The 25,992-nt window shown below is 38.3% G+C and overlaps 1 protein-coding gene across 13 annotated transcripts in view; it reads left to right on the forward strand.

Moving 5' to 3' along the window:
* Window positions 1-25,992, forward strand: part of NAALADL2 (N-acetylated alpha-linked acidic dipeptidase like 2) — a 430,872-nt gene that overhangs the window by 215,184 nt on the left and 189,696 nt on the right. The gene's annotated exons all lie outside the window — the stretch shown is intronic.

The raw sequence follows: 25,992 nt of genomic DNA on the forward strand, positions 1-25,992 counted from the left end.
ACAGGACTTGCTGCATTATTGTGTTTCTTGTAATGCTTGTGGCTTTGTATGTGGGGAATGGTTGTAGTCTGACCCCGCAGTCCCTACACACATGCACACTCGTAGAAAAATGGCTTAATTTCTTCTGAGGTTTTTCTAGCCTACTTTGAAAGCTTGGATGTTAGTCATAGGTGGGACATGACACAGGACAAGGGTGGAGATGCTCCTAGAGATGGAGAATGCTTTTGCTTGTGTGTCCTTTACGTGCTCAGACATACAAAGATTAGTCCAGCGCTGGGAAGTAATTTTCTCCTTGGTCAGGGTGCTGGGGAACTACTTGTTTGTTTGGGCTTTTCATTGTGCTGGAGAATGTGGGCTTTTGGGCAGGTCAAGGAGGTCTTCTGGGAGTCTTCAGGGCAGACTCCCAGGGTCTCAGTGAAGAATTTTATTTTATCAGTTACCAATTGTGGCTAGGAATCACAACGAGTTCAAGCAGGTATGATCTGAGGTGGGCTGTCTCTCTTGCCTCCCCTTCCCGGTGTCCTGCGCCCTTTCTCCCTTGTGCTGGCACCTCACCATGGCAATTTGGCCAAAGGGTTGAAGGAGCTGATCTATCTGAAAACTACCTTTTGGTTAAAGTTACTTAGAGTATTATTTTTCAAACTCATTAGCTTTCCTATCCATGTAGCTCTGCAACTGCTCAGGTGGCCAAGAGGAATGGGAAATCATGAAGATGTCATCCTTGTCATCCCTTAGTTATATTTACAGTTATCTTATTATTCTTTTTCAGCATTTGCATCTTGATCTGTGAGGAAGAATAAACTGCTCCTGTTTCTAAAATCTTAGCTATTCATTTTAACAACAAATTTAATGTACGTAGATTGAAATTGGATTATAATCAGAAGTATAATTTTTCAATTTCATGAATATTTCTGAAATTATTTTAATTACCTTAAAATTCTTCATTTATGCATGGTTAAACTTCATTATACACAATAATTCCTTACCTTTTCCATACAAATTTCAATGTGCATAATGTCAGTTTTAATAACTAGAAATATAAACAATGGTTATTATTCTCAGAAACCCAGAGCGTTTTTTTTGTGTGTGTGTGTTTTGGGTTTGTTTTTTTTTTAGTGATATATTTCTTAATTTTGGTCACTTCTTTAAGAAGACCGCACCTGTAGGAAATAAAATCCTGTACTTGTACCTTAAAAATTGACATGTTTCTCAACTAACAAAAATGTTAATCATTTAAGATGTTTTTTCTTTAGATGGTGTGAGGTAAAGCTTTGGCAACGTGATTATTTCTGCTATGCTATTTAATTCATCTACTGCCTTAAAATATTAATACATTTTTTTTCTATTTTATTTGTTTGTAATAGAAATTGCACAATGACCTGAAAGTTGCTTTTCATTAACCTAGTATAAATTTTGAACATTTTTCCTGGAGTCACTTTGGAGTCATGATGGAAAGAATTTATACCACCTTTATCCTTTGGTATCTGATTGCTGCTATAAATATTGGTTATTTTTGTGCTGTGTATAATTGTGGCCCATAAAACTTCTTTTTTTTTTTTTAATTAAAAAAAATATATATATATTTTCCAGGTAAAGCATTGCATTTGTTTTCAGCTATGTCTTTTAGCTTATGTTGTCCTGAGCGGACTGCTTCTTGCAAATCAAGGTGGGAGGGGACACTTGCTGATTTCTGAATGTGCATTTACTATTTTAGTTGGGAAGTGTGAAGAGCATGTTTATTCTTGAGAACTGTGTGCAAATTGCCAGTGAAAATGATGTAAAAACTCTACTATGAATTGCTCTGTATCTGACTCCTTGACAGAGAAACACGGTTTCACTGAAGAGCATAACAAAACATAGCATTGTGCCCATTCACTGAAAGTAAGTGGAAAGTTAAAGATAGCTGTATATCTTGGCACATAAAGCAGTGCTGTACACTTCTATGTATATGGGAATAGAGCCTATGCAGGTTGCTTTGATTTACAATACTGGCTTTGGTTTTCCTGCTTTGTTCAGGTGCGCAGTTCAACTATGTTTTTTGCATGGATTAGGAAAAGCAGCTTTTTTCCTTCCTTAAGAGGATATTATTGCAGATGAAAGCAAGTGATGAAGCTTTGAGTCATTGTATTATGTGCTTAATCCATGTGTGGCATCAAAAGATACAGTTAAGCGATCCCTGGCGTTGTGGGATTTCTCCTTTGAACGATATAAATTAGGTCTTGATCGCGGATGCGTTTGTATGGCGTTTAATGCATCCCGAGAGGGAATGTGGGCAAAAAAAGGTTACGTTGCAGCTGGCAACTTGTATTGAGAAATGCCAGGGATCAAATTATGCATGTTTTTGAGGTCTGATCATGATCAATCAGTTGGAGGGGAATGGTGTCACTGTTCTGTAGCAGGACAGGAGAATTCATGGCCATTTCATAGCTTCTGAGGAAATAAGTCATGACTAATGGTGGATAACCATTTCTGCTTACCAGTGGAACTGCAGTGGAACATTACTATCCTGTGCCTGCCTTCACTTGCCCTGCTATTGCAGACAAGGATGCTGTCTTTATGTGGATAAAGACTTGCTGAAGTTCTAAGTATTTTGTGTGAGTCAATGAAGGAGTTGTCCTCTGATTTGGGCTGCTAGGAGCGTATTACAGATGAGTACCATCTAGGCCTTCTCTCTACTTTTGACTTATTTATTTAATTTAGATTTACATTTAGATTTACATTTTAGGCTGCACTTACTTGCCTGATGAACACAGTGAGCTGCAAACTGTGCCGGAAACTTGCTGAAGTCATGGAATGCTCTTCATCTTTTGGAGACGATGCCCTTTGGTAGTTAAGATGGCTTTTTACCTGCTTTACTAACTCATCAGTGCTCTAAGTTTCTTGCTTTTCCACTGTGGTGTCTGCACATTGTGCTGCTTTCTAGTGGTTTGCATTCCTCACGTACTCATTTCCTTGTCTGCCCACTGCCAGTGCCCAGGTTTCCCAGGGTGAGTCATTATGTAGGTTGAGTTTGGCTTTGATGCCAGTGTTTTATTATTTTGCTTATATGTTGCATAGGAATGGTTACCACGAGACACATATTTTGTAACTTCCTGATATGGTTTGTTGATGCAACAAGCGTAAGCAATTTAAAATCGTTTTCTGCCCTCTGGTTTTACTGTTGCTGGATGAAAAGGTCTGTTTAGTTTTATTCTCCTTTTTTATTTGTTGAGCACCTTGTCTTTGAACTGTACTTATGCAGTGCGCTGGGTCAATTTTTAGTTTTAGATTCTTCTCAGTGGCTCTGATACAACATCGGTTAACCCAGGAATAAAAGAAACGTGTCGTTTTTACGTCTTCCATAGAACTTTTTTCTCTCAGCTGCATTACTGTAGGTAACCAGGTGAATTCCCATGCCACCTGGCTGGCTGGCATGTGAACATCCTCCGGGGATGGTTTTCTTGCCCCAGTCCACTCATGGCATTCTCTGCCGGCTTTTTCTCCTGGAAAGTGTAGTGGCCGTTACTTAATTCTGTAATAAAATCAACATTTGCTGAGCTTCTATTATTAAAACTCTGCAGATAATTCCTCTTCTACCATTCTTGAAAATATTGCAGCATTTAAGAAATACATGAAATGATTGGCATGCTTATAAATGATTGCACATTTATATTTTAATAACTGCAGATAAATTACACTTGAAAAATGTTTGATCCCAAAGCATGGTTCATAATCTGTTCCTGTGAATTACAGGTCTGGTTGACACCAGAGACTTCCTTGTGTCAGCGTGATTCAGATATATATTTCCCCATTGCCTTTTTCCTTTCTTCTTAGTTTGGCCTTTATTTCTGACTTGGTATTTGAAACGTTCTTTCTGCAATGGAGAAACAGAACAGCTCAATACAGCATCAGAAGAGCTCAATACAACTGCGACCTCACCAGCAAGCTGCTCAGGCTGGCTGTAGTGCTGGAGTTTGTACTTCTCCAGAGACTTTGTATTAGAATATTAGTATTTGGGTCAGAAGAAGTTGTTTGTGAAGCCACTCTTCAGTTTGCATGTTGGGGTTGGGTTGATCTTTGCTTTTCACTGTAGCCAACAGATTCAAGCCTTAGAGCGTGATCTGAAATACTTTATGAACTTGAGGCTTCCTGTGAATATATTTTAACCAGAATTGGGCAGGGTTTTTGTTCTGGGATGGCACTACTATATTACAAACGTTTTTCGAAATACAGTAGGAGTTGATTCTGTGCAAACTTTTTCATGTATACCAGAGATTATTCGAGGGCTGTTTGTGAAGACTGGATTTTGCCGGCCTTGCTGCAGTGGGCCTGCTAATTTATCAGTTATCCTCCCTCAGGGGTATAATTGCCAGATGCTGTCTGACAGTCATTAAACTGGAATCAACATCCTTCTAAAACCTACGAACACGGACTGTAATACTGCTACTTCAAATAGAGGAAGAGCTGTCATCAGCACCAAGGCATGTGGTGGCTATGTTACAGCAGATGTGACTGCAGTGGTCTTCTATGAGAAAATGAGGCCTAGTGAAGAAAACGCATTTTTCCAAAAGCTTTAAAAAAAAAAAAAAAAAAAAAAAAAAAAAAGTATTATTCTTTTATATGAGAAAATGTGAAGATGTTTTCAACAGCAGCAATGTTGAGTAATTTTCTGTAAATTGTACCCAGTGAGCACTGATCTTTGTATTGTGAGAGGGAAACGCAAGAGTCCCACTTGCCATAGCTGCAATTTCAGTCTCAGTTATGGAAGGCACGTTCTGAGCGTGGGGTAGCAAAGCACGCTCTCCTGAAGCCAGGCTCTCGGTTGTTGCTCACTTAAAAAATTTTCTCATTTAAGACAAAGTTTGGACAAGAATCTTGAAGCTTAAAAGATAATACAGGATAAATGTATGTCGATATCTAACTTTTTAAATATATTCTACTTTCATATATGACAAATGAAAGAAATAAAAAATTAGAGAGAAACTTTGAAACATATTTAATAATTTAGCTATGCCTATTAATATAAAAAGGTGCTGACTCCAGTTTAGCCACCCCATAACACTGTTAATTTATTAACAAGAACAGCAGGAATTAAGATATACGTTAGACAATTTCAGCATCCTAACTATCACAGTTAGGACTCTGTAAGTTAGCCCCACTTCTGAAAGATCAATAAACTTCACAGATCGGGTGTGTAATTGAATTAGCTTACTGCCTCCTGTTCCGTGCTAATGCCAAATGCATCAGAGCATACTGTAAGAATTCACAGTCAATAATTATGGCACAGTTAATGGTTGTATTATGCCTTGAGGTAAAGTGTTTGTGACTCTTCTGCAAAAATTTTTATTTTCTATGAGGTAAACACATGCTTTCACTCACCATCTAAATGCGTAGATCCTTCCTAAATGTTGCATAGCTCCTCTTCACAATTCTCTGTCATCAGGGAGAGGTCCTCTGAATGCCACAGTGTTCTATATTTTATAAACATTATGTATATATAAGCTTTAATATATAAATGCTTTCATGCATCATTTTTCTGATAATTCTGTATAGAGAGATTATTGGGTGGAGAGGAGTAAGTGTGTGCAGCTGCTTGCAGTGGCAGATTTGGCATTTTTGGGGCCATTGGCACCTTGACGTAGCCCATGCACCATTTGTGGTTACAGGTACCATGAAGGAAGCCTCAGAAATACTTCCTTCAGAGGAAGTTTTACAACATTGGTTACCTAGCCTTTATATGTATATATTATATATTTATTTATCATGTATATATATATAAGTATATTTATATTATGTGTGTGTATATATACATATATATATATAATTATTTTATCATCTAACCATTTTCATTCACCAGGGGACTGGTTTCCATTTTCATGTTGACATGCAGCCTGGCTTTTGTTGGAAGCAGAGAGATGTGAGCTGTGTCTGAAGTGACAGTTAGAAATTATTTCAATGTCATCCGAAAATCAACACACAAACCCAGTAAACCTGGGAAGAAGGTGAAATACGTAGCTAGTGATGATGAATAAGATCGGTTGCTCAGAGGAAAGCACATGCATACAAGCTGCTGCACCTGTGCAGGGACATTTGTGGTCAGCTCCCTCCAGGGGCTCTGGCTTCCAGCAGATAGAGCAGGTGAAGAAGTGAGCCCTTCCTGGAATGCCTTTATGCTACTGACAGATTTATTTAAAGATCTAATCCAGACAGATCTCTCAAGTATTTCTTTCCAGAGCTTAGTTATTTTAGGCTTTCAGGCTTTGGTAATGATAGCAGTTTAGCCATCTCCCTTTGCTTTTGCAAATGAAGCTGGAATTGCAGATCACAGAGAATCATAATTTAATAAAGAACACTATTTAATAAAACAAACTTTTTCATCACTGACCTTGCCTTATTCCTTTAATATGAAGCTGTTCCCTTCTAAAGCTCACAGTGGTTCTTGTTTATTAATGCTGCTTTAAAAAGAATACAATTGTCATTCTTTCTAAATGTAGCTTACAGCTTCAATTCAAATGGATTATTTAAAAAGAAGATGAGAGGCTATTTATTGCACGTTCCACTCGTGCAGTAGAGGATGAAGGAGCATTGTCTGCTTTTGAGTTAGCGCTTGCAGGGCAATCAACAGCACAAATCCTGTTCATTCTGTCTAAAACTGGATTGCGTTACTAAAATCTGTGTGCTGGCACGTGGCACATTTTGGCGCAAAACTTTTAATTGAAAAATAGAGAATGCTCAGTGTATAACAGCATCTGCGTTTAGGGTGAATGTGTTCTTTCAAGTATTTGCTTGTCCATGCTAAGTCCGAGAGGCTGCATGTTTTGATGGAAACACACTTTATATGGTGTTTTGAAAATTTGTTTTAAACTATTTTACGTATAGTTACTTTTAGCAATGGAGATTAGATTTTTGTGGATTTCAGAGGGATTTGATTTTATTTCATAGCTTATAATGTAATTGTTAAACTGCCTTTGGTGATCCATAAATCTGAAAACCTGAGATCTTTTATCTCCTTTTTCTACCTTGAGTAATATTGGCACTAAAGTGAAGAAAAGAAAAAAAAGAAAAAAAAAAAAGAAAGCTTAGTTTAATGAATCAGTGGAGCTCAGGTGAATAAGCTTGAAAATTTTTCAGCACAGCACACAGCAATATGTCATTGATATTGTTGATATGTCATTGTAATATCAAAATTTCAAGTATACATATTGACAAAACCTAGGTTGATTGTTTCATGCCCTCTTCCAATTTTAATCATAGGCTCTCGCTGTATGTGTATAAGTTGATGTTCTTCTGCTATTAACTTGAATAAAGTAATTGTTTTGAGGTAGTACATTCATTGAAAGCTTTATTTTCATTTTATTTTTTACTATTTGTTCAGTGATACCGAATGTGTCAGACTGACAGCCCTAGAAGATGACATCCTCTACTGTAATTCTGTGAAATTGGTTGTTACAGTTAATGAGTGGCACTACTCTGAAAGAAACCTTAGTCACCAGAAGGTTCAAGGATAGTTTTGGTAGACTTTTTTTTCCCTACTTCTTGATTGTCTTACATTTGTCTGATGGTCTTTTGAACTTAATGGGCAATGAAAACCATTTTGTTGACAAAATGGCTTGTCAGCCTTGCTTTTTGTAACTTGTTGGTGATGTACTGAATATTGAGTTCACTGTCAGGCTATTCTGGAGTAATTATTAACCTTTTTAGCAGACTTTGTCATGCAGACTGATTTTTCTTTTCCAAAGACCATATCTATTAAGCTGATACTGAATAACTGCTTGTCGTATATGAAGTAGGGATAGAATTTGGATGGAGGAGTGCTAGAACTTTCAGCACCTAAAAATCCGAACAGGCATTGATTGTTCAAACCCTCTTTGATCTCCTGGGTTTTTGAAGGTAGAGCCTAGGTTTTGTCAAGGCATCAGATATCAAGACACTCATTTCACTGATGCAGAGAATAAGGAGCATATGTGTAAGAGCTTTGATGTGATTGATCCTGATTTCCAAGAGACATTTGGGGATGGAGGGGGGGGAGAGGGAAGTGTTCGTATTTTTTGACAGGACTACTCTTATTTTTCTTTTTCTGCCTGTAGAAGAACTGATGGGAATTTTCAAAATTTATATATTGCAGAAAATAAGTGAAAAAGGATAACATGTCTTTTTAATAATGCTCAGTTGATATTTTCAATTCAGTTATTGATTGAAATGAAGAATTTTGTCTACCCTTTGGATCTGGACTGACTGAATCACTAGCTTTTTCTGTCTGTATAAGATACACCGTATTGATAACTAATATCCAGTGATGCTCTTAGGAAAGGTCACAGTGGAAATCTTCATGTAAAAGTAAGAAAACTTTTTCCAGTTAGAGTCCTTAGGAGTGTTCAGATGCAGTTGTACATATCTTTAGCTCTGGCGTGCTTTCAGCGCAGATGTCATAAAAAGTGAGGCAGAACCTGTCAGACACCTGCATCGAGGATATATCTGCTTTTGAAACTATCGGTCTGGAGGAGACTGATAAGGCGGCCAAAAGTAATCTTGAGTTGAGAAAAGACAGAATAGTAGGATTTAAGATGATAGGGGAGAGGTGAGGTAAACAAGAAAGACAGGCTCGTGGATGACAGATTTGTACTTTTAGTGTTACTAAATAACATCCCACATAACGTGGCAAAGTATATATCTGGTAATCCTGTAATGACATCCTGGGAACCTAGCCTAAGTCCAGATGCCTTTTTCCCTGTTGGTGGCTTTTGTTCTCCTACCACCTCCCTCCCGTGGCAAGTGCAACCAGTTTTTTTTCGAGGTTTGGACATTTTGTCATCCATACTGTGCATCACATTGCCTGTACCAAACTTCCCTGCTGCTCTGCTGCTTACCAGTAGGCATCCTGTCTGTGCCGAAGCTCCGATACCTTTCCAAAGGCAACAGACACCCAAGCAGAAGAGCTATCTCCGTGAAGGTGCTGGTCACATTGAGCAGGCACTAGCAAGTCATGATGGCTGGAGAGAAACATAATCATCGTCATCATATACTCCTCTGATCCTTATTTGCTGCAAACGGTAACACCAGCCCTGGAGCTACTTGGACAGTTTGTGATCTGAGGTGGGATGTACGGGACAGTGATACAAGCGACACCTGTGCTCCAGATGAGGCTGCCTCACAGATCCTCGGGGACTGTCATCTCCTGCTCGCTTCCAAGAGGATTTCCTCAGCTGTCTCCTTGCAGATCCTGAGCCTCCTGAATGTCTCAGGTGTGTGACACCTAAGGATAGTGTGGGATTGCAGGCAGTGTTTTATTTTTCTAATCAATTTCTGTTTTTCTCCCTACTCCTTACTTAGTATTTTAAGTATTTTTGTGTTGCTTACATTTATTTAATGACTAGTGGTGAAACACTGTCTTGTGCTGTCATGTCACACCTTTTAAAAAATAACACTTGTGTCTTATAGATAAGGCAAGAAACAAATTACTCTGGAGTAGCTCTCTGACATTTCATATGCCTTCCAGATCGTGCAAGGGTAGTTACCTTCATGCCAAAGTTAATTATGGACAACTCTGGAATTACTTAATCTGTCAGAAGCAACAAGAGAAAAAAACATCTGTTTGCAGAGCCAAAGGGCCGGGTGAATATGGACTGGACAGTTTTCTCACTCCTATGTTCTGCTGATTTTCAGAGTTCCTGCTGAAGTTGATGTGGTTTCTGCTTTCATCAAAATTGCTTGGCTGTGTCTTAAATTAGCAGGGTCTCACTAGCAGACAGTTGGAGTCAAACTTTTCCTATTTTCCACAGAAAGTTTATTTACAACGTGTACAGTGCCTACAAGAAAACTATACCCTCCTTGGGTTACTTTCCCTCTGTTTCAAAAAGAAACTGCTGCTCAAAGGAATAAATCTTGTGTCAGCTGGATATCTTCTTATAATCTAAAGAATGTAACAGGTAACTACATAACTTGCTGTTATATTCTCAGCACAGTTTCAAATGAATGACTTCATTCCTCTTAAAACTGTATGTCTTTTTCAGCAGTAAGAGTTTTTTGCCGGACCTCTTACTCTGTTTATGCTGCTTTGCCAAATACTTCCTTCGGTTTAAGTGCAGACAGTAGCTTTGAGCTGTATTTATTTGGAACGTGTTGAAATCCATACACGGTTTTGTGGTTTTCATTGTTCTTTCTCCTGTGACTGTCACAAGATGTGAACTCCATCTGGTGGCAGAATTACAGCGGAAAAGGAAAGGATTGGTAATGCACTTACAGGAGGAAGTAAAAGCCTTTCACTGACTGTTGATTTAACAAGGTAATATCTCTGTAGTCAGAAATTAAATTGTTAGCCTGAGGTTTTTCCAGAATAGGCTTCTTGTTGCTTAGAATAGTTTTCTTTATATTACAGCAAGCAAGTAGGGCTTAAACATATCTGGTTATGTCCTTTTCCCCTCATCAGTTTAAATCAAAGTGGTTCATGGCTCAGTGTTCATAACACTCTGGATCCATTTGTTTTTCTCCATCTCTTTTCAGAGATATAGATCCTGTGGTGTGGCATGCAGCAGCTATCCAGTCAGCATGACGTGTAGGGTATTTCTATTTCCTATACTCCTTTTATTTATGGTAATTGTGATCTCATGCTTGGTCTAGAGGAGTGTGGCTGTTGGCAGTGCCCAAAACAGAATGTATTGAACATCACCTAGTGCATCTGTGTTTGCTGGAGCCTCCGAGCTGCCACCATGCTCCTGCATGGATGGGACCCAGTGGGCAGCAAAGCTGCCTGGCAGGGAGTTGTGTTTCTGCCTGGGCCCTGCAGTGGTGGCCCCAAACCTCCCCTCCTTGGCTGGGTCGTGCCACTGCAGCTTGCAGAGCATCACGTCAGAGAAGCACTCTGAGGTGGTGACACCACTGTCCTTCTGTGTGACTGTTTTTCCATCTTAATCTATTTTCATATCACATAAAGCAGAATTGCCACCACCACGTGGCAAAATGATTCATCTTCTATTGTCACTTACTTAAGCAATAAAAGTAATTATATTAAAATAGGAGTGCATTTTTAATTTGTTAGCTGACTGCCGAGTGTTCTTGGGTCAATCTGTCATGTTCTCCTTCATAAAATGAAAAGGTAAAATATTTTTTAATAAAAGCTGAAAATCTGATATCATCACAGTACTCCAGAAGCTAAGGCTTGAGATAAATTTGAATTATATTTGCATGGCCAGAAATCTTTTATCTGTTGCTGTATGTTTTTCTATAGGTATTAAAGAATAAAGCTGGGGGGAATGATTTGTTTTGAACAGTGTATATAATTTCAGGTAGTCCTTGCTTTGTTCATTAAATAGTAAATGTATTCTGTAAAATTCCTGCTGATAGTTTATTGCTGAATAGAACTTTTGAGGGTAGGTACAGGATGTATTCTAGCATGTTTGTTTGCTACAGTCAGGAAGGGTCCCCAAACCCTCTAAATTTTTCAGTTTTCATTTCTTCCTGTGAGTGCCTGGGTTAGGAGACAGAAAAAAATTGCAACATTAAAATTCATGTTTCATTGATAGTCTTCTGCCCTCAAAAATAACTAATTACATATTGCTTCCTTATGATCGTTTGTATGATGTCATGTTTATTATGCATTCATCAGCTGAAAACTGCAGCCATTAATTTTAATAATGTTTCTAATGCTATGCTTAGCAGGAATTATTTGATAATCCGAGCTATAATAATTGGAAATACTTTCCTGGAGGTGGGTAATCAGATTATGTTCATCTAACCGTCTGTTTCAGATATTTTTTTTAAGCTCTTTATATAAGTGACTTCTATGATTTCAGGTGTATCATTTCTGTGTTCTCAGTTATATAGGGAAGATGCATAACAGCTTATGGAGTAGCCTACTGAAGGGGACTACTGTAAGAAAAGATTTTGTACGTTATTGGTCCAAGTGTTTTTGGAGAGTGGGGAAAATACTGGTTTGGTTGCTCAAAGGAGCTTTGTACAATAAAGGTTCACACATGTATTTACCGACAGAAACAGGTCTCTGAATTGAGCACTTCATAGGAGTAGTGCCAGAGCAAATTACAGTTGTTTTCAGCATTAGAGGATTTTTGAAGCATACTGCAAATAATGCTGTCTGTAAGTGTTGACATTTGATAGAATTTTGTAACAGAGGCGTCTTTGTCAGGTTGTGGAACCAACAAATATGAAGTTTGTATTATTTTTTTTTCACTTGCATTTAACTTTTCACCCTGCTGGATAGTAGATTTTTAGTGGCTCTAAAAATGTCTCTGTAATTGTCTTAGCTCCAGAAGATATGAAAAAGCCATAACTTAAATACCATCACTAGACTCAGCAGTTTCCCAGGGTCTTGGATAATACAGGTCTTCAGTGTGTTAAAATATAAATATTCAAGGAAGAAGAATCTTTGCAAATGAGAGAAACAGGTGATGCTTTTGTTTACTTAAACTTTTTAGTTAATAACAGAATGTCTATTCCGATCTTCATACATCTTTGACAGCTGTGACCCTGCAGACTTAAAGTGGCATTTCGCAAAGAAGCCTGGAGAAACAGGTGAGTATGTTTACCCAGCAGGCCAGCCTAATGTGTGTTTTTCCCTCTGTAATATGGGAGCTAACAGCAGCTGGAAGCTGTTGCGAGGCTTTCTCCCAGGCTTTCTCCCAGGTGAATGACACTGAGTGCAGACAGCTGCCCGGTGGAAGGAGCAGCCCGTTGTAGCTGTGTCTCCTGGGGTTCATGCTTCATCTAGCCGGAGACAAGTTCAACTGTAGTTAGACGCGTCCAGGGGTAGAGAAAGCAGGTTGTGTTCCAAACATCTTGTTTGTTCACTGTCATTAGGAGTTGCAGTGAACTCTGGTGGTGTTCCTGCAGTCAGCTCTGAATTGGAAAATAACAGATGCAGATTAAGCAGTTGTCAGGGTTCTTCCAGTACAGCTTGCACTGCATGTACACGCGCTCACGTATATACTTATGTATTTGTATACTCCTCTCTGACTCTTGAACAAAGAAAACGTGATTTTAAAAATTGGGTTCAAAATTGCATGTTTATGATCTATGTAAGAGACTTGCTAGTTTACAGGAACAAAGGTAGTTTTTTTTGCTTGCAGTTTAACAGTTTGGGGCTTTATCCTTAATTCGGCAGCATGTGGAAATGTGGATATTAACAAGCATTATTTCATGCATCGTTGTACTTCAAATATGAACTAATAGAAACAACGCGCCTTTGAATTTCTTTAACTGTTTTCTTCTCTTCATTCAGCAATGCAGATGTATCTTTATTGTGAAAGCACGCATGGGTTCTTGAAAGCTGCTTTAGTTGCAGGAGATGGTGTACGTCATTGTCACGTCTTGTCCCATGTTATCTTTTGGCTACTTAGGGAGCCTTTAACCTGGTTGCTGGAGTAGTGCAGTTTATTTTGCCTTTAAAATAGCAAAACTTTAAGGAGGTATGGCCCATTTGGCTAAAAAATGTTGATGTGGTGACCTCATTTCAGGAAAAAGAACAGCCAGTGCTTACTATGGGTACAAGAGAAATGATGGAAGCAGTCTTGTGTTGGATGGTGGCTTGCCAAGAGATTATCGTTACTCTTAGGGATAGGGCTTCCTACAGGAAAATATTTTGGTAGCTGGTTGATGAGCTTGGACTAACAAATATGTAATATTTAAAATGTGTAAATAAACCGAGCTCACTTTGATTGAGGTCAGTTTGTTCATTCCATCAGCAGAGCTGAATAAACAGTAATTTTTAGATGGAGGGCAAAGGAGTCAGGGAGGGCTTGGGACACTGATGATAATCCCTTTAGCTGAAACAGCTGCAGCTGGAGAGCCACATGAATTTACAGGGTGAATTGAGATTACTGATAAGGTGGCGTATTTGAAGGCAGAACATTTGGTAGTCTCTTGAGACTAGGGCTCAGGCCTGAGTAGGTGGAAAAGGAAAAAAACATTCAGGTGCCATTCTCTGTGAGATGTCTTGTCCTCAGAAACACACAACACTGCTGACTTGTCAGTCTTACACGAGAAGGTTTTATAACCGAGGAGGAAATATGCTTCTGAACCAGATTCTTAACTCTTTCACAAAGCTCCTGCGTATGTAAACTAATTTTCAGTGCTCATCATTTTATATTCCAGATTTTATTTGTTTATATGTCTAAATGTGGATATGGGATTCTAATGTTAACCATCCATTTTAAAAAAAAAATCTTGGCTGTGGATAATTTGATTAATTCAGTTTTCCCAGGTGCTGATAGGTACACTAAATATATAGCTGGAGAGAGTAATTTTGTTGATGATTTAAGAAGTGCATCCTAGCAACATAGCATAGTAAGCTATAAAGCTATTATTGTCTTCATATAAATGTGTCATTAAGCTGCATATCCTAATATAGTGGCCAAGGTGAACAGAAGATGAGATAATGCAGAGCAAGATTATTTTCACTTCCTATTTCTTAACTCTGTAAATGTTAAAATCTTACTCTAGATAAAAGACTTAAACGAAATCATCTCATAATGATTTTTTTTTTTTCCAAAACCACCTGCTCTTTTGCCCCTTCAAAAGAGCGGTGGCATATTAGTCATGAAGCATATGAGTAATATTTTAAAATAAAATTTAGCAACTAGTTATCATGGTGGTAAAAGATTTCATCCATTTTTATAAGCATTTGTGCATTTGTTAGCTCAGAGAGCAAACTTGTAGACACAGAATGCCAAATCATCTCAGGTGATAACACTTCTCTAAAATTTTAAAACCTGTGTACAAGGTGACAAAACACTTTCCTAGGCTATTCCTCTTCTGACTCCCCAGCTGAATATCGTGACTAAATTATTGTCATAAGCCCATGTTTCTGGGGTATTTCCTCTAAGTGCTTTCTCTTGTGATATGCAGGACAAGGACTGGGGGAGATGTGGGGTCAGTTCCCTTATCAGATCAAATTTGTCCTTTCTTTCTTCACTCAAGATCTGATGGTTACACCGTTTGTTTCTTCAGTCCCAAGGCTCAAAGATGTCTTATTATTTGCTGATTCTGTCTGCTTGGTACGTAAAATAACACATTATGTTGGAGCAGTGGGCTGGAGTTAGCAGGGAACACTGCAGGGGTGAAATGTGGTAGAGGTGAAGCCACCCAAGGCTTAGGTTGCCAAAGTATGGTTTGTAGTAGGAAGAGGAAGATGTGAGGGAGAGACCCTTGAAAAAATCTAACAAAGAGCAGTGGAAAGAGCTGAGTATGCAATTTATATGTTAATGTCACAGATACTTAAGAAACTTGGGATGAAATGCTGTGGTTGCATAATCAATATAGGTACTTTGTTACTGGGAATATTTGTGTTAGTCATGTTAATAACAAACTGAGCTTCTGCCTCCTAGAGTTTCTCCACCTGGGAGACAGATGATGATCTTTATAGGAGGCGTAAGAAACAATACCAGATGACCATGCCAACACTTTCACTTTCTGCAGTGTGTCTACATGACCATGCTCAGTACATGCATATCCAGTGAAAACATGCACTTATGTCGAATTTTGAGCACTTGTTTGTGTCCTCATGTCTGTATGTAGCTTATTTAACACCACATTAGGGGCAAGCTAAGACTCAAAGTCATAATATCTTTATGGGGAGAAGAGACAAGAAAATATACTGAAATTTACCATTGATGTGTAATGATTCTTCTTTGTATTTTTTTTCCGAAGATTTAATTGATACTGCAGCTTTGGAATGGAGCACTTTCCTCTTTACTGCCTAGCAACAGCCACCCCCCTCTGGCCTTCAGGTTTAACGTTGCCATCCTACAATAGCCCATTTGTACTGGCAGTAAGCAATTCAGGTGATTGCACATTAAAGCACGCGGAATACTAGGGGGCATTTTTCAGCCTTGATTCTAATTCCTGAACATCTGCATATTGCTGTTCCTTTTGTCTTTTATTTGTGCTTTTTTCCACTCAAAATTGGCTTTGAAATTTCAGTTGGAACAGAAGAGATGCTGAAAATGAATTAGAACATCTAAGTGTTACTCCATGAAAACACCGCCTACTGTCCATGAGATACTGCACTTTTTAATTTCATTTTCAGCTAAGGAAGGGCCAGGATTCTGAGAGAAATCTAGAGCAGGAAAGAAAATATTGGTGAATAGGTTGCTTTGAGGAATGAGTTACTCTTTGGGGATTGCAAAGGGAAAGGAAGGGATGTTGCATGCCGAAAGTCTAGAAACAGCAAATGGTGGAGGGGAGGAGAGGGTTCCTTGTAACTTGTTTTGGAAGACCCTACATGGTTGCGCCAATGTTTTGCCATATACACATAGGCATTGTGAGGCAATGCGCTTTTGTGAGTATATTTGATGCTCTGGGAGGACTCTCTTCAGTGAAAGCACACAGGCAGAGCTTCCTCAGAGTTCTGGCCAGGTTGCTGTCTGCACATACTGACGTATGATAAATACGGTGTGAGGCAGGCTTCAACAACTTTGTATCTCTTGCAATTAAGCTTACTTATTTATATGGGAACTGATTTTTTAGGTGAAAAAAGATACCCAGTCCTAACAGTAGGTTTTCTGCACTTTGAAAATCTGACCTATTTTCTACAGTATATAATGATGTGCTCGGGACCATTCTTTCTTAAAGTAAATGAGTAATGAAAGACGAAGGCCTTTTTGAAATTTGAGGTCAACAAAGCTGAAGGACTTTGTGAACTCACTGGAAAGCTATATGGGTGAAATCAGAACAAGGACAGTTGAGGAATAATAATTGACTTCATGAAAGCAAACAGTAATTAGATGCTAATTATTCATTTTAAATGCATGTGACGTATTTACAGAGTCCATTTTATGGAACTGAATTTCAGGGGGGTTGAAGCAGACCAGGAGATGAGGAAAAGCCATCAGATTTCAGGGGTGGGGACTCTGAGAAATGGATGAAAGAACGTTTGGCTTAAAGCGAGATGAGGGAAGGTGATAGGGGTCTTCAGGTCTGGGAGGAAATAAAAAAAGTTGCAAAAAAAAGAAGAGATTAGTCTATTCTTAACATCAGTGGTAGAAGGGAGGACATACAGTGTGCTTAAATGTAGCAGGATAGCAAGATACAGTGGGATTATTTAGGATGGACAGGGACTATACTTGGAACAGGGCAGGAAAGCATCTGCCTGCAGGGACAGCAGGGTGAGCTGAGTCTGCCTTGACCCAAACGATCTCCTGTGGTCTCTTCCAAGCCTCTCTCTTTTTTTTTTTTTTTTTTTAAAGATTTTATGCTTGTTCCTTTGTAGAGAGCATTTTGTATATCCACAAGCAATTTGATCTGTGGTATAGCATAAATAACTACAGAACAATGTTTTGGTTATCAGTGTTGATTTCCTCTGTTGTATATTGGAACTGAAGGGTGAGTTCAGAGATGTAAGTATTTTAAGATAAAACAAATTCAGCTGAAACAGAGTTTGGCTGGTGAGATGGTGATTATCTGAACTAAGCCATGTGATATGACGCTCATGATAACTTTTTTCTTGCATAAATATGTAAAACTGGTATTGTGCCCTTTCTCCCATTTTTTTTATCTGCAGTTTTCATTTTAACTAATACACCTGACTGGACTTGTAAATGTTTCCATAAAATGTCTAAGCTAACACAGCTAGAAATTTCAGCTAGAAATTTCTTCAGTTCTAATAGAATTGTACCGGTAAATTAACATACAGAGATAAGAAAGTGAAGCTGGTAACAGAAAGGTTACATGGCACTGTCTTCTGGTTGGCTGAGGCTCTCCTGTACGTAGGGTTAACTTATTGAGATTCATCAGATAAAATGAAGCTTTAATCTTCTTTTTAGTTTTAAAAATTAAACATTTATTTGGGGATTTATCTAATTCCATATCATTCTAAATCTTCAAATAATGGATAGCTTTTCTAAACATTGACAAGTTTTTCTAGGATTTCAGGTTAGGATCCTCTCTTAATTCCTTAGTATCCTTTGGGAAATGGGATTTTATTTAAAAATTGAATCATATGGTTTAAATAAAGATGTCCAGTGCTGTCAGAATAACACCTAGCGTTCAATCTAATTGCTTTTCAGTCTGTGGTATAACACAATGATTGGGAAATGAAAGGAATAAAATACTGCCAGTTGGGCAGTATTGAGATTTTTTTTTGATCAGCAGATTATATAAAAAGCAAGGTTTCAAGTTTTTTGATCAATAGGTTTTCCTTATAAAAACGCATTAGTGAAAACATCCATTGCTATTCACATCTATATAGAATTTGTCTTTTGCCATGAGTAAACGTGATTGTCTCAGACAGTAAAATATATCACTGGGGCTTGATTATGCAGCTGGCCCCATTTTATTGAGACATTGGCTGGCATATTTCCTGTGGTCTGTGAAGAAAAGGAGATTATATCATAGTGAAGTTTTGCTGGGTCAATGCTTGGCCTGTGAAAACGTGGTTATATGCAGCACTTTCAAGGTGGGAGACTTAATTTTTTGGTGTCCTTCGGCTGCAGTATGCCTTGTGCTCCACATCATGACCTGTTGGAAGATGCAGAGCACTAATGTTTGGAGCTTCAGGCCTGGATTTCCTGTTGCATGGGGAGGAGAGTACTGAATCCCTCTGTAAAAAAACTAGACCTATAAATTTCAAATAAAATGATATTTCTTTTGCTATCTTTAAAAGGGAGACTAAGATATCCTTGTGTCTAACGTAAAGGTTTAGGTTAAGGCATACAGAATACTGTTGTATTTTACAACATAGTGTAAATTTATTTAAAGTACTTCAGATAAAATTGGATGAAGATATAGATTGTGATGTTTCCTCTCCCCCATATAATATAGAGGAAAACCTGTCTTTTGTGCCTGGAAATTAACAATTATGGAAATTAATAGGAAAAAGACAGTGCTGCTGATTATACTGATTTTGAAAGAAAGTGGCATTATTTTGAGAGATCTTGTAAACAGGATTGTTTAATGAAAAAAAGAGGTTTCTTGTCTACGTATCTTCATTCTACATACACTTAAAAATATTGTGATTTCATTTGTAGAAAATAATTTGCTATATTAAAAACAATAAATACATGAAGGAGCGGATCAGTTCTCTTTGTGGTAAGCATTTGAAGACAGAAGGTTCATTTACTTCCTTTCACCTAAACCTTTCTGTAAACAAGAAGAACAGTGAATCATGGCAATGAATTCTTTTATGCTGAAGTATGCGATTTAAAAGGTAACTTCCCTCTCCGTTGGCATCTGGCATTAACGGTCTTTGGGATTTTGAATAATGGCCTATTCCGAGGGTCTGGATCTGTCACTCTTCAGATTAAGGTTTCTGTGGTTCATTAACTATTCTGAAAATGTATAATGATCACCATCCTTTTTTTAGTGTGTCTCCAGAATGATGGGGGAGAAATGCTAAATGACATTCACATCTGCCTCTATGCTAGTTAATTAAGCAAGGTGTGTCATGTAAAACTGAGTGATTTAAAAAAAAAAATAATTAAGGAGGATTTTAAATAAAGTGTAAGATACTTCTATAACTGAAACCCTCAAGTGTGAATCAGGCAACTTGGTTTGTAGGTCTGCTTCTGTAATTGCCTACCTGTTTGCCCTTGAGTGATTTGCTTATGCTAAGCATTTTCAAAAACTTTAACAGATTTATGTTTTTCAGTTCTTAAGCATCTGGCTTAATATCAAAGTCAGCTGCCTTTCAGATTTTGCAGACATCATTACAAGTGATCAAAAACTGATAATTTCATATGTTATTGCATGGCAGCTGAACTTTAGCTGATTACTTGTGACTGTAGTCCATTGCTACTATAGTAAAGTGAGCTCAATTAAACAACCTTCACTCTGGCCATGCATTTTACTGTATTTTGAGGAGCTCTGTTGATAAACCAACTCATTTGTAAAGTAATGCAGTAACGTTGATCATTTGCTATCCATTTTCTGTACTGCAAATAAAGCTAGTATGAAGGTGGTCTTTTTTTTTTTTTAATGTATTCAGAGCAGATTCTACCAGATTTATAACCCAGATAACACATTTTACATATATTCAGATCTTCTTGGCTGACTTGTAAAGAATATGAATTAAGTAAATTCTTCAGTTCTTTGCCCAGCAATTTCTGCACTCAAACACCAGTGTACATATGCAGTATGTTTTAGACTCTAAATAAGACGTGTTTATAATTGGTATTTGCTGATACTGATGATTCATGAAATACTGGGAATATTAGCTCCATTGCTGTAAAAGACTATATTTAGGAGAATAGAACAAAAGCCATTCTTGTGCTGGGATGCAATTTATTCCTACAGTTTCCTCTGAAATTATGACTGTGAGGAATTACTAAAAGTAAGAGTAAAATGACTCTAGTTCCAAGTAGATATAAACTCGTATGGTTTAAAACACCAAAAAAAAAAAAAAAAGTACATGCTCACCATGTAATGTAATATATTTGCAAATGGAGTACTTGACAGATACTTAGTTTTCAAAGTTTGGAAGCCAGTGGGGCTGATTTCCACAAATGTCAGCTGATGATTTGTTGGTGGATCTGGCCAAATACTCTGTGGCAATTTAACTCATGAAATAAACTCATAAGTCGTATGATGACTTTAGCTTGTGTACTGTTCAATAACTGCTCTCACCAATTTTCTTTCTCCATCAATAAAAAGATGCAATTGATAGTTTTCCATTAATAGACCATTAAAATATGATTTTGTGCATTAAAAATATTTTAAAGTACTGTTACTCTGTTTGATGTCGGAATCAGTGAGGCATTGGGTATTGCCACTGGTGTTTATTTCCACAGTGAAAGATTCCACAATAAAATAATTGCTGTTTGTTAAACAACAAAGGTCTAAGAAGAACATGTTTAGCTTAAAATGGCATATTATTGCTGAAAATTAAGGTGAATGCTCTCAAAGAAGTCACAGGTATTCAGAACTATAGATTACTCAAAAGTCTTCTAAGCTTAAAATAGACTAGAATAGCAGTAGGGAGATTGTGTATGTGCTTGCCATGTCTTTACTTTTTTTCTGAGCAATCATTTGATGGGCATTTACTGGAAGTAGTATTGGCATTCTTATCTTCTGAAGCATTTCGAAGATTTGGATGCTGGCTAGATGTTCATATAAATGACAGCCAAATCTCTTAGAAAACTTTGGAAAGCTCACCTACGGTCAATTTATGACTTTGCAATGTTTAGTGTACAGGAACAATGAATTGCTTGTTTTGCAATAAAATCTAGAAACACAGAATGAAAGAATTGGTCATTTTTCAATGCCTTTCACCATCTGCCCTGAATGCAAGTTTGGCTTGCATCCTGATGTTGGCAAGTGAGGTTTGAACTATCTCCGTTACTTTTATTTAAAACATATAAAAGGGATTTGACTGTCTGTTGCAGCAGGGAGTAGCAATATGCTTAGTAGTCCTGCAGTGAACAAAACAATGTACAAAATAGCCACGTTTGGAAGCCAGCAGGGGCTGAGATTTGAGTGTCTTCAATCCCATGACAAAGAATTCGGCAGAAAAATGAGAGGTTTGACCTGCAACTGTTGTGCATGTAATTATACCATGATAGGAGAGGGTACGTATGCTTGGGTACCCCTGCAAAAGTTTAATAGCGAGGTGGACCTAGACATAGGACAAAAAAGCTGTGAAGTTTTGTTGAAAAGTACTTTTGTGCTTACTCATGGTATCATATTCTAACGAGATGATGCAAATCCCCCTTTTTTTTGTAAATATGCAAAAGCCATAGTGCACATGATGTTAAAGTAAATGGAGAAATAAAAAACACTTCTTTTTGCTATAGAATTCTATGACCAAATCTAGAACTGGTATTCTGTTGTCACGTGTTATGTATTTTAATGGGTTTATGAATTACTTTTATTCTGTGGAGAATGAACTGTCATTAAAATACTGCTTCATGCCAATAGCATGTAGCACCTCTGTAGTAGGTACTGTGTAGTGTCCATAGACACGCTGGTGCAGATCAGGAAGTGCTTTGATGGCAGAAGATATATATGGCTACCCAAAATTTGACCATGTCTTTAGCTGTCCTGTTAGTAGGACAGTCTATGTATTTGTCACTGTATCCAGACAAGCTCTGTGTAGGTCCATCAGGCAGAATGGGACAGGGAGGGACTTAGAGGTGGTAGGTCCTGCCTGCAGAGGCTGCTGCCGTGGTTCATCCAGCCGGCCAAAAAACAGGCGTACGTAAGAAGGAGCATCTTGTCATGTAGTGGCTGTATCTAGTGTCCAAATGCTATGTTTAGCCATACCTTTGCATTGCACTCATGCTCTTGGCCTGCATCACCTTGTCTGTGTATGATTTAGGAAGTGGTGTCCCCATTGTGTGACATGAAAGAATGCAGCACTGCATTTCTTGTGACCCATGGCTACCACAAAAATAATGTCAATATCACTATGAGATACATGCCCAGAGCATGCAGAGTGTAGAGTGATGGCAGATGTGACAGAGGACGTGTCATGGGACTGCTTCAGCAGCTGCTGGAGGCCTTGCAAGGTCCCCTGAAGAACCTGACATGGTTCTTGGTACCTTCAGACAACCGCATCCCCTCTGCGCCAAGCTGCCTGCAGTCAGCTGCTTACACCACGAGAATGTTTCTCTTAAATAATTTAACATGCTGATAAATATTTTTCCTCTCTTGTACTTGGAAGTTTTCTTTTGGAATCAGCAAATTTGTGGCAGTCAGTCTGGAGCACAAGAAATGCGATTGGGCGGGCTGGAGACCGGCCAGTTGAGCCCCCTAATTAACAGGAACGTGTAATTAAAATGCAGGCAGATGTGGCTTGGGCAGGTGGTATTTCCTGGAAACATTTGGGTCACTGTGTCTGCACACAGTAAACGTGATGGATGCAAACAGATACTGTATCAGCAACTGGGAAAAATGCTTGTGCATATGCTGAACAGTTGGTCCATGCGAGTGCTGTGCACATGTCCGGCACTTTTGAAGCAGCAACATCTCTGCTTGTAGCGGGATGAAACCACAAGAAAATATGAAAATACGTACTCAGCATATGTACACATTTTTAAAACTCGGCCTGGACACGTTTGCAGGTAGGAAAAAAAGACATATGCGTGGAAACCTATAAATATAATAACCCCATATGATGTGTTTCTTGCATTCTTTTTGATCATCTGCTACCAGTTACTGTTGTAAACAACATATTAGCCAAGATACCACTTTGATCTGACATCGGTTGCAAAAAATCTTGTCTAGTGAATTCGTTGTGACCCCTAAACTTTGAAAACAGTTACCCAGATGAAAAACTGGCACATAAAAACTCCAAAATTATATTTGTTCTCCTTCTTAAACCCCAATTTCAGTGAACTGGAAGAGGAAGAAAAAAAAAGTAACATTTAAAAATCATGAAAATAAAAATTGGATACACTTCTAACTGCAAAAGTGGAACTCAAAGTTGTCCGTTAATAGGCCAGGAAACGTAGGCAGATATTAGTCTAGACATTAAATCGTTAAAGAAAAAAAAGCAACTTTTTCATAGAGGAGTTTTTCATATATGAGGGAAATTTTTCTCCCTGGAGATTTTTAAAATTAAATTTGTAGAATTCTGCTGCAGGCTTAGACTTGTTTTTATTTATGGATTGATTGATTGCATTGGGTTAATACAATTGATAAGGAGTGGTTGTACTATTAAATCGATCCATCTTTTGATTCTTGCAGTGACCTGTTGCAATTTGTCAGTACCTTTTTGAATGGTGTTCTGCAGTGTCCCAGTATATCACCAGCAGCAAGCAGCTGGTTTGTTCGCAGTATATTGTTCTCTTCTTTAGGAAACTCTTGTACAAAATGCTCCAACAACAAATGGTTCTCTATTAAGCTGCTTCAGCTCCATGTTTCCCATGGTTACCAATTTTAAAATGAAATTTTTGTATTTTGTGCGTGCATGTGCCTGTCCTCATTTATCTTTTATAATCATCTGTTAAATATTGGTCTTTTGAAACTGCAGAGGCTGCAGAAAGAATAGATTCATTACAGATGTATCTTCAGCTTATTTCGAATTATTCCTGTAGTTACAGAGCTTTGGACCTTCAGCAATACTGGTGTGCTTGTCTTAACTCACCAGGACATTCAACTGATCAGGCAGTAAAATAATCTTGTTTATATTTGCACCGATGGGCTGAGGTCAACTGTATGAAGTTCAACAAGGCCAAGTGCCGGGTCCTGCACCTGGGGCGCAATAACCCCAAGCAGAACTACAGGCTGGGAGAGGAATGGTTGGAGAGCTGCCAGGCAGAGAAGGACCTGGGAGTGATGGTGGACAGTCGGCTGAATATGAGCCAGCAGTGTGCTCAGGTGGCCAAGAAGGCCAACAGCATCCTGGCTTGTATCAGAAACACTGTGACCAGCAGGGCTAGGGAGGTGATCGTCCCCCTGTACTCGGCTCTGGTGAGGCCGCACCTCGAGTACTGTGTTCAGTTTTGGGCCCCTCGCTACAAGAAGGACATCGAGGTGCTTGAGCGGGTCCAAAGAAGGGCGACGAAGCTGGTGAGGGGCCTGGAGAGCAAGTCCTATGAGGAGCGGCTGAAGGAGCTGGGCTTGTTCAGCCTAGAGAAGAGGAGGCTCAGGGGTGACCTTATTGCTCTGTATAAGTACATTAAAGGAGGCTGTAGCGAGGTGGGGGTTGGCCTGTTCTCCCATGTGCCTGGTGACAGGACGAGGGGGAATGGGCTAAAGTTACGCCAGGGGAGTTTTAGGTTAGATGTTAGGAAGAATTTCTTTACTGAAAGGGTTGTTAGGTACTGGAACGGGCTGCCCAGGGAGGTGGTGGAGTCACCATCCCTGGAAGTCTTCAAAAGACGTTTAGATGTAGAGCTTAGGGATATGGTTTAGTGGGGACTGTTAGTGTTAGGTCAGAGGTTGGACTCGATGATCTTGAGGTCTCTTCCAACCTAGAAATTCTGTGATTCTGTGATTCTGTGATATTGGAAGTCTAAGATTGTGTCTTCAGAAATGTTTTCTTCATCTTTTCATCATATCAAAGTGGAAAACTTTATCTGAAGTAAAATAGTGTATGCTTTCAGAATTAAGTGCAATTATATTCTTTTTCTTTTTTTTTTCTTTTTCTTTTTTTTTTTCCAGTTCAGAAACCAAGCGTACTTGAGATGGAGCAAAACATGCATGAAAACAAGTTTATGGTCCGTTTTGATCTGTTAGTTCAATATCTTATCCAAATCTGATTTGTACTAGAAAGTAAAAGAAAATAACTTGTAGAAATCCCTTGGAGAGCATCAGATAAATACACAGTATTATTCTGATGGTTATTGTTATTAACATTGATTCTAACTTGAGACCAATTCTTACACCCTTGGTGGCTCCACTTCAATAAATTATGCAGATTTACAGTAACTGAGATCTGACCATTAACTTTGCAGTTATTCCCATTGACTGAAGCTAGACACATAGCTGAATAAAGGGTTGTTTTAATGTGCGGGAATACAAAAATTTGGCTGAAGTTATTAAAGGTCATACTGTAAATGGAAATTGGCAATCGCATTGCTATTGATTCCTACTGAGTGTGCTTGCAGAAGTGAGAGGCATAATTGTCTTCAGGGCCTGTTTTGACTGCTTAAGTCTTACTGCTATGAATCTTAATGCTCTGGCAGTTTTAGAAGTAAGTTATGGGACATGATGTAGAGAGTGACTATGAAGTGAGTGGAAGTGTTGTGTTTTTTGTTGTTTTTTTTTTTAACAGCCAAGATGGACTGGCAGACAAACTTGATGCTATTCTAAATTTGGTCTGCCTTAGGAAATACTGTTTTTACATTGCGTTTGTTGTTGAGCTGGTTATGTAATAAGAATAATGGGTTAAATTTGCTTTGGATTTTAAGTCCATGAAGTCAGCAGAATTATATCAAGGGTAAGTGCAGGACAGTCATTGTAGGAAATCTGTAAAACAACAACCCTCGGTACTGTGTTGCTTATAAGATCTATCAAAATAGTCTTATATGTGCTGATTTATTTTAATATAAGGTTTGCTTGTGATTTGCAATTTGATTTTAACATCCTATAAAGAAATTATGGAGTGAACAGTTAGTGTGCTCATTT

Source organism: Anas acuta, chromosome 9 (assembly GCF_963932015.1).
Source record: "Anas acuta chromosome 9, bAnaAcu1.1, whole genome shotgun sequence".
Classification (NCBI taxonomy): Eukaryota; Metazoa; Chordata; class Aves; order Anseriformes; family Anatidae; genus Anas; species Anas acuta.